This window comes from Pan paniscus, chromosome 13 (assembly GCF_029289425.2).
Source record: "Pan paniscus chromosome 13, NHGRI_mPanPan1-v2.0_pri, whole genome shotgun sequence".
Taxonomy (NCBI): domain Eukaryota; kingdom Metazoa; phylum Chordata; class Mammalia; order Primates; family Hominidae; genus Pan; species Pan paniscus.
In genome coordinates this window covers 122246496-122256499 of record NC_073262.2, presented here as the reverse complement: position 1 = coordinate 122256499, position 10004 = coordinate 122246496, and positions in this window count along the sequence as shown.

The following is a 10004-nucleotide window of genomic DNA, read 5'->3' as shown; positions in this document are numbered from 1 at the left end:
AAACTCAGAATGGGAGACCAGCTGTTGGGAGTTGAGTAGTGTCCCCCAAAATTTATACGTTGAAGTCCTAACCCCTGGTACATCAGAGTGTGCCCTTATTTGGCAATAACGTTCTTGCAGATGTTAAGATAAGGGTGGACTCATCCATTATGACTGGTGTTCCAGTGAAAAGGGGAAATTGGCCAGGTGCGGTGGCTCACACCTGTAATCCCAGCACTTTGGGAGGCCAAGGCGGGTGGATCACCTGAGATCAGGAGTTCGAGACCAGCCTGGCCAACATGGTGAAACCCTATCTCTACTAAGAATTAGCTGGGCGTGGTGGCACACGCCTGTAATCCCAGCTACTCAGGAGGCTGAGGCAGGAGAATTGCTTGAACCCAGGAGGCAGAGGTTGCAGTGAGCAGGGATCGTGCCAGTGCACTCCAGCCTGGGTGACAGAGCAAGACTCCATCTCAAAAAAAAAAAAAAAAAAAATATATATATATATATATATATATATATGGGGGAAATTTGGACAAAGAGACGTGCATTCAGAGAACGCTTTCTGAAGACTGGAGTTATGCTGCCACAAGCCAAGGAACTACCAAAGCTAGGAGAGAGGCCTGGAACAGATCCTTCCCTAGTCCCTTCAGAGAGAGCCTAGCCCTGCAGACACCTCGATGTCTGGCTTCTAGCCTCCAGATCTGTATGACAGTAGATTTCCATTGTTTAAGCCACTGGGTTTATGATACTGTGTTACAGTAGCCCTAGCAAACCAGAGCTATCCCAATTCTTTATTCCTCTGAGCCAGGCAACGTGGTTCCAAGTCCCTACCTTGAATTTTGTTTTGGTAGGGCCTTCACGTCCTTAGAGACACTCAAGAGCCTTGGAACCTTTCCTGGTCGGCATTGCACAGGGGCTCTGGTCTTCAATCCACCTCGACATTGTGTTCCCAGCCCCGCTCCTCTAGCCTGTAAAGTCAGACAGCAGTTACTTTAATACTGAGACAGCCTGAGAAGGGTCTTGCCAACCAGGGACCCCTGGTGTACCAGGCCATGTACATCCTGCACACCAAGATGCCATAAGGGTGTCACAGGACTTGTTCCTCTGAGGTTCCATCCACCCCAGAGAGGATGCTGAGCACAGGCCCTCAACTTTTGGGAGCCCCAGACCCCCATTCTTTCAGTTGGAGACCCGCACCCCACCCAGAGTCTGAGGCTTCGTTCTCTACCCTTACAGACCTTCCTCTCTCCTCCACCCCTCTGAGATGATGGAGTAAAATCTCCCCTTGAAGAGCCTTTAGACACCCACGTTTATCTCTTTCTTTCCAGGCTGGGGGGAGTAAGATGATGCTGACACCCACCAACTCATTTGATGAGTTGGTATTTCGTACCAACTCATCCTATTAGACATAAACGCATGCTTTCATTAGGCCCGCTCTCGTCTTTGACATCCTGCCTGCGGTGCACCTGTAATTGTCAGTCCCCTACAGTGTGTTCCCGATGGGGTCTTCATTTCTGTGACAAAAGAGCACTCCTTGCATGCACAAAGGATGGCCACTCTGGGTATGTGTCAGCTTCTAGCTTACAGCCTGTAGACACTGAAATGGTGACAGAAAAGGTGACAGCAAAGGCTGAAGCCAGCGACAGGCCAGCTTAGAGCAGTAGCCAACTGTCACACCCTTCCCCACAGTCCAGTCTCATAGGAATGTCCCCACCCTGCATGCTGGCAGCATAGGACACTTGTCTGCACATGCAGCAGCACCACAGCCTGTCCCTTAAGTCCGAGGGAGCAGGAGCCATCCCGCCACACCACCCAGATTTGGAGGCAAAGCACGCCGTTCTCTGGGCTCCCCATGAATGGGCCAGAAGCCCTCAGGTGGATTCCTCTGATTCTGTTCCCTGAAATCACTCTGTGGGTCCAGCGTGCTGGGAACTAGACCAGTATGGCAGATATTTGTCATCTGTGGCCACCCAGATCTTTGAAAACCCACTTTTACATTTTGGTCATTTCTCATAAGTCTTCTCTTGCCAAGATAGAAGCCAGAAAACCATTGCAGCCAGGGCACAGATACTGACCTCGGTTCCACCAGTCAGACTCACCTGTGTAAGACCTGAATTTAGAAGTGAGCATTGTGCACAGGAGACTCAGACTTCTGCAGGCATGGAAGGCAGAGAAGTTCTCATGTTATAGCTGGTCATTAAGTCCTTGCTCTCTATTCCTCCCGAGAATACACTCTAATCCTCATTATTTTTTAGTAAATTCCCTTCCAGCTTAAAGTGGCTGTTATTTGCAACTAGGCATCCTGACTGCTAGAATCAGGGGAATGGGCTCTAAGTCTAGGTCATGGGATGAGCAGGCACCAGACATTAGTGATGCCAACATCAAGGAGCTGGCAGAGAGGATGTGAGGGAATGGCCCTCCTGTTAACAGGCCTGGGTAGCCCCTGCCTGTCTTATGATTACTGTGTCATTCGCCATCATCTCCATCCAGTGCTCTTAAGGATAACAACAATGATAACTTCATTATTTTAAATGCAGGTAGTGCTTTCCGGCTTACAAGCCACTTTAATATTCATATTCTCATTGGTTCCTCACAACAACCCTCTGTGGTAGAGCATCTTAACCCCATTTGACAAATGAGAAAAATGAGGCTTGGTAAGTTTAATTGGCTTGCCCAAGGTCTAAGGCTCATAGACAACATGGCCAGAAGCAGATGCAAGGGCTTCTGGCTTTATGTCCTATATTTATCCTCATATATCACATACCACAGTACCTCCCCGCACCATGTCTTTTTTTTTTTTTTTTTTTTTTGAGACAGAGTCTCGCTCTGTCACCCAGGCTGGAGTGCAATGGCACAATCTCGGCTCACTGCAACCTCTGCCTCCTGGGCTCAAGCAATTCTCCTGCTTCAGCCTCCCAAGTATCTGGGACTACAGTCGGGCACCACACCCAGATAATTTTTGCAATTTTAGTAGAGATGGGGTTTCACCATGTTGGCCAGGCTGGTCTCGAGCTCCTGACCTCAAGTGATCCACCCATTTCGACCTCTCAGAGTGCTGTGATTACAGGCATGAGCCACCACGCCCAGCCTCCCCCACCATGTCTTGATGCCCTCCCACAACTGTTAGACCTTCCATGCCATGGGCACAAACTGAAATAGACCACTAACTTCCCAGATCGACTTTTCAAGGAGACCACATCTTTGTGACTAGCGTCTGTATAGGGGAATAGTTAAATGTGAAACCTCTAGAGCCAAGCCGCCTGAGTTCATAGCACAGTTCTGCCACTTGACAGTTGTGTGACTTTGATCAAGTTATTTGCCCTCTCTGGGTCTCAGATTGCCTATCTGTAAAATGGCAATAATAACAGGGTTGTTGAGAGGATGAAATGAGTTCATTTGTATAAAAGGGTGACTGGCCTATAGTAAGTGCTCAACACTGTTAGCTAGTTTCAATACTACTACAAATCTAAGAGACAAAAATACCAAAAAGTCCTCAAATAACTTGCACTGTGAAAAATGGTGAAATGTACACACGTAAAATAAGCAAAAGCTTGTCCTTACCAGAGCAATAATTCTAAGAGCCATATTAAATATGACAATTGCAAACTCTAAGAAGGTGGGGACATCCAGAATGACTTTTATCCCCATCAGGGTAGATTGTGACACTCTTTGGTCATGGACCAATCTTTGCCTTGGAAAACCTAACTTGGCAGGCTGGAGAGTTTCTGGAATAGAGCAGGGTATGGGTTGAGCTAGCCCCAGTTTCACTTAGACTCTTGCCAAAAGTATCTCCCCACTCCCCACAGCAGAGCACCCAGTGCCATTTGCTGCTGACTGGCCTGGTGGTGAGTAAGATCTTATTTTTACACAAGAGATAACATGGCATTGAGAAAGAGCTCAGACTCTGGAGTTAGAGATGCTATATGTAAAATGCCAGTTGAATGCTTGGCACAAAATAGGTGCTCAATAAATGACATTCTTATTATTTACTATTGTTGTTACTCTGCGGTGGTTTATCCCATCATAATTCATGGGTTGCTTGGTAAATTTGGACTCAACTTTGAAATAAATCCAATCTCAGGACAGCACCAATGTCCCTGAAGTTTCTCCCACCCCTGCAGAAACCACCTTCCAGCTCCCGTCTTTACTGATGTATTTGGCTAACATAGAATTTTGAGATACAGATCTATGTCCTTGCATGCTCCTCTTCTGCCCCTACCCAAGCAGGTAACCTGCTTCGAGTTTTGTTATTTGGGGCGAATGGGTAGGACAGAAAGCAGAAATCGCCTACGAGCCCTTCTGCCTTTTGTTCTTCCAGAGACAATGCTTTAGGGAACCAAGGGAGGTTTGTGAAGGAAGAAAGAGGAAGAGGGTTAGCAAGAGAGACAGTGTCTTGGCTGGAAGATGGGGAAGGAGTGGAGGAGCAGACCCTTTGACCTCCCCCATCAGCAAAGCAGGAGGGTCCCCAAGATGCAGAGAGGGGAGGAAGTGAAGTCGGTGAGTCCTGCTAACCCTGTGGGATGGGGGCTTGAAATAAAATCAGGCTGTTCTGCAAATGTTATAAAGTAACATTTCACGCACCCAGTGTGTAAACTGAAGCTCACACACTCACTCAGAACTCCATGCCAGGTTGCGTATATATTGGTGAAAAAATCCTGGTCCCTGTTCTTGGGTACCTTAGAGACAACAAACAAGCAAACACAATTTATAATTAAGAAACATGGCAAAGGCCATGAAGGGAAAGGACAGTTACGGTGAACATTCAGGAAGTAGGATTAGGGACATCCTCTGTAAGAAGGTGACAAGGAGGAAAAACCTGAAGGGAATGAAAGAACTGGCCATGCCATGAAGGGTGAGTTGGAGAAGTGGGGAGAGAAGAACATTCTAGGCAGAAGGAAGAGCCTGGAAAGGCCCTATGGCAGGAAAGAACAGTCTGCCTGGATATTTAGATGATCTGGTTTGTGTTTTTCTGGAAGAATGTGGTTTCCCTGGAAGTTGGTGCCACAAGGAGATGAATAGAAAAGAACTGAAGGTCAGGCATGGTGGTTCACGCCTATAATTCCACCACTTTGGGAGGCCAAGGCAGGTGGATCACCTGAGGTCAGGAGTTCAAGACCAGCCTGACCAACATGGCAAAACCCCATCTCTACTAAAAATACAAAAATTAGCTGGGCCTGGTGGCACACGCCTGTAATTCCAGCTACTCGGGAGGCTGAGGCAGGAGAATCGCTTGAACCCTGGAAGCGGAGGTTGCAGTGAGCCAAGGTTGTGCCCCTGCACTCCAGCCTGGGCAACAGAATGAGACTCCAGTCAAAAAAAAGGAAAGGGACTGAAGGGGGAAGTAGGGTGGGCACTCTGGAAGGCCTGAGAGGCAACACAGTTGAGAGGAAAGAGCACAGATTCCAGACAGATGGCCCAAGTTTGACATCTAGTATCCCCTTGGTGAGATTCCCTGTATTTAACCTGAGCCTCAGCTTCCTCACCTGTGAAATAGAGATCACACTTTTCATTCAGGGTGGTCGTACTGAGTGAAATAACGTGAACAAAATTATTAGAGCAGGTGATCAGAAACAGTCACTATCGCAGTATTCTCCTACTGTAACCTTACCCAGCCTTCGCGACCACCTCCAGGGCACCTTTCCCCGTTTCCTCCCTGGACTATAAGCTCCTTGGAGGCAGGAGCATGTCTGATTCATCCTTGGATCCCTGCCCCCATCTTCTCACATACAGCCTGGCACGTTTTAAGAGCTCAATAAATGTCTGTGGAATTGAAAGCAAGTGCACAAGTAATTATAGTAACTAATAAACTGAAAAATGTTTTTGTGGAGAATGGAGAAGTCACTGAGTCCAAAACAATCAAATGACAAAGATGGGCCAAAAGAACAACAACTATGCTATGGTTCACTCCTGTCCCCAGAAGCGTCTGAAGACATATCCCCTTAGAAACACATGGGCAATAAAATGCAGGCTTTTTTTTTTTTTTTTTGAGATGCAGTCTTGCTCTGTTGCCCAGGCTGGAGTGCAATGGCATGATCTCAGCTCACTGCAACCCACTTCCCGGGTTCAAACAATTCTCCTGCCTCAGCCTCTTGAGGAGCTGGGATTTCAGGTACCCGCCACCAGGCCCAGCTAATTTTTGTATTTTTAGAGATGGGGTTTCACCATCTTGGTCAGGCTGGTCTCAAACTCCTGACCTCAGGTGATTCACCTGCCTCAGCCTCCCAAAGTGCTGGGATTACAGGCGTGAGCCACCATGCCTGGCCCTTCCCTCTTTTGATTACAAATAGTATTTCCAGGCAACAAAGCAGCTTGTGATAAGTAATAGGCAGGTTTTTGTTTGTTTCTTTGTTTTTTGAGACAGAGTCTCGCTCTGTTGTCCATGCTGGAGTGCAATGGCACGATCTCAGCTCACTGCAACCTCTGTCTCCCGGGTTCAAGCAATTCTCCCTGCCTCAGCCTCCCAAGTAGCTGGGATTACAGGCACCCATCACCACGCCCAGCTAATTTTTTGTATTTTTGGTAGAGACAGGGTTTCACCATGTTGGCCAGGCTGGTCTTGAACTCCTGACCTCAGGCAATCCACCCGCCTCAGCCTCCCAAAGTGCTGGGATTACAGGCGTGAGCCACCGCACCCGGCCTAGGCAGGTTTTTAACCAGCACTTATTTCATGTTTTATGGACCACATAGTACTTCCATATACATGATTACACACAAAAATTTTGTGAACTAGGTAAGTTACTGATCAGTCTCATCCCCAGGCAGTAGATGAGGGAACAAGGGTGAGCACTTTTGTGATTAAATATGGAGCCACAAAACTAAGGCATAACCCTGGATGTTTTAGAGCTAAATCCACCATCTCTTTTCCTATACCACCACCACCACACCACACCACCCCTTGAGTAGATGAATAGATAGATGTGAAATAATGCATATACTCAGTGATGGGCAAAACATAACACACAGAACCATAGCTGAATTTTCAACCACAGCCAAGCAATCTGGGTAGGGTCTCTTCAGAAGCTACCGCAGCATCTTGACAAGGGTGGAGGATGTCGCCTCCACGTGGCAAAGATGGACCCTCTCCTACAGAGAAAAAGAGACAGGTCTGTCGAGCTGGCCTGCTCCCTGCTTCTGAAATCTTAGTCATTGATTTTTCTATCACTTAGTTAAGTCACTAACCCCCATAGGGCCTTATATAAATTTTTAAATATAATTTTTGAATTTATAATACAGAGGGTTTTTAATTTTTCTAAGTACAAAAAAAAACCCCTCACCTCTGTGCCCCTTCCTCCTCATCCTCATCTTCATTCCCCACCACCGATTTCCTGCTTCTCCCTTGGATTTAGTTTCAGGTGAGAGGATCCCTTCTCTCCACTGCTTTCCAGGAGCCAGAGGTCTGCGTCCTTCATGCCAGCAAGCCCAAGGCCAAACAGAGGCCAGGCGATCAATAAGCACTTGCTGGAGGGAAAAGGCCAGACTGAATGGAGGAATCCATCTCTGGGAGTTGTCCAGGGTCAAGGGCCTCCTACTGACACCTGTGCTGAGCACCAGTGGGAAAGCAGTCACCTTTGCTCAGAGGGCGGAAGGGTCAGAGGGGCAGGTGCACCTGGGTCACCTGCTCCTAGTGAGGTGCAGAACTAAAGGGACAGACACCTCCAGGAGTGGTGATGACCTCACACTTGACCTCTGTCTTCTGCGTCACCAAAAAAAGAGCACTTTTGCATAAACACTGCAGAAGACTCCACTGCACTGTTCTAGAAAACAAGGTGTTCACAGAGATGGTAAGCACAAAGAAATGGAAGGAACTCCTCTTCCAACTCCCTGCCTCGCACTTCTCTACCAATCACCTTGAATGACTGGAGATTATTCTGCCCCATCTGCACCATGGCCTGATTTGACCCGGCTTCTGGGGAAGTGCCTGCAAACAGGCCTGGTGTGAAGGGCAGCCTCTGGCCAGGGAAAGGCCTTCCTCAGGACCAGTACCAGCTCCTGTTTGCAGATGGTCCAAAATCACTGACTGAGAAGGGGGTGTGTACCTTGCCAAGAAAGTGGACTAATATTTTTGGGAAGTTTTAATTTGCTTCAATTAAAAACTGAGGGCAGTTCTGAGCAAAACAGAAGTAGGTGAATTTATTTTCTGGGCCTCTGCACAGATCTTTCTGGGCCCTCAGCCTCTGCAGCTGTTTCCAAGGGGCCTCTACCCCAGCCAGCATTTCCCAACTAGCCGGTTCCATGACTCCTACCATTCCCCCCCTACTCTCCCGCCAAAGCAGGCCAGACCTGCCAGGGAGAAACTAATCTTAGAAATCTTTTTTTTTTCTTTGAGACGGAGTCTCGCTCTGTCGCCCAGGCTGGAGTGCAGTGGCACGATCTCGGCTCACTGCAAGCTCCGCCTCCCGGGTTCACATCATTCTCCTGCCTTAGCCTCCAGAGTAGCTGGGACTACAGGCACCCGCCTCCACCACTAATTTTTTGTATTTTTAGTAAAGACAGGGTTTCACTGTGTTAGCCAGAAAGGTCTCGATCTCCTGACCTCGTGATCCGCCCGCCTCAGCCTCCCAAAGTGCTGGGATTACAGGCGTGAGCCAGTGCACCCGGCCAATCTTTTTTCTAAATGGAAGTGAATGGCTTAATTACCCTTTTCTGGGGAAAATTGTGTACATGCACTGAGATTTTAACAGATACACAAAAATTGGGTAAGAATGCTTGAATCTAGAGTTAGGGGGTCAGGCATATGAGAGCAACTCACTCTACATTCTTAAGTACAGTATACATTTTTTTCCTGTATACATTCTTTTAAATATTTTTAATAATTTTAAATAAATGTAAAAGTACAGGATTTTCAATGACCCTTTTTCATTTTTAAAAAGTTCGCCCCATGGATTTAGAGATGTAGTGGGCTGGTTAGGCCAGGCAACCCTTCCCACACCCTTTCCAGGTGGAAGGCCCCAGTGACACAGCCCCAGTCCTGCTGTTCCCACCAAGCAGTCGGGTCACAAAGTGGTCAAGGCCATAGACCTGACACAAAAAGTGAGCTGGATTAATCATTCTGCCTCACTTCAGAATCGGAACCAAGAACCAGAGCCTCTCTGCACAACTGTGTGGCTGTAATGATCTCCATTGTGTTCATTCTTGGGTACAAGAAACAGATCTCAGCCCAGCTCAAGTTGGAGTTGGGGTTTGTTTAGTTGGGACTCTTGGTGGCTCATACTTGCTTCGAATTAGCTTAAGCCATAGAAACGGGGAGGGGAGGGCTTCTTTTTTAGATCATGTTACCTAAAGTCACAGGGGTTTCTGTCTTCGGGCACAATTAGACCCAGGGGCTCCAAAGATATCCCCAGGGTCTGGCCCTGCTCTCTCCATCCGGGCCATCTTCCTCTCTCTCATGGTTCCACTTTAGGAAAGCGCCTCCCCACTGCCAGCAGCTCCAGGCTTATCCTCACAGCAGCCCTGAGAGGAAACTTGCCTCCTTCTTGGTTGCTCTAGTCAAATGCCTGCGCTGGGGCTTCATAAGCCAAACGAATTCACATGAGGATTCCTGAACCAATCACTGGGGCCAGACTTGGAGACAAGAGGTGAGAGAGTAGGGCTGACCATCCAGGCCTCCAGGCTGAGTGAGGCGGTGCTGAGAAGGCAATGGCAGGAAGCACCAGAGGTCACCACTCAACTCCACACACCCTCTCCCCAGACACCCTCTGCGATGGCCTGAAGTCCTCACTACTTCCCATGTAAAGTTCAAGACAGCAGGACCGTATCTGGCCCGGCTACTTGTTTGGCAGCAATTCCATGCCAGGCCACATGACAAGTCACTGCCAGCTTGGGGCTGTGTGCCTGTGGGTCAGGAGCTCTACTTGATCTCCCATGCTGGGACCACAGTTGGGTTGGAGATGGGGTCTCATGGCACAAACAAGGCTGCTTGGAGCTGCCCATTCAGGAAAGGTGATGGGTGGGATAGCTTCTGTCAGAAGAGGTTAGGGGAACTGCAGGCCTTATGAGTGACTCTAAGTACCACACATGACCTA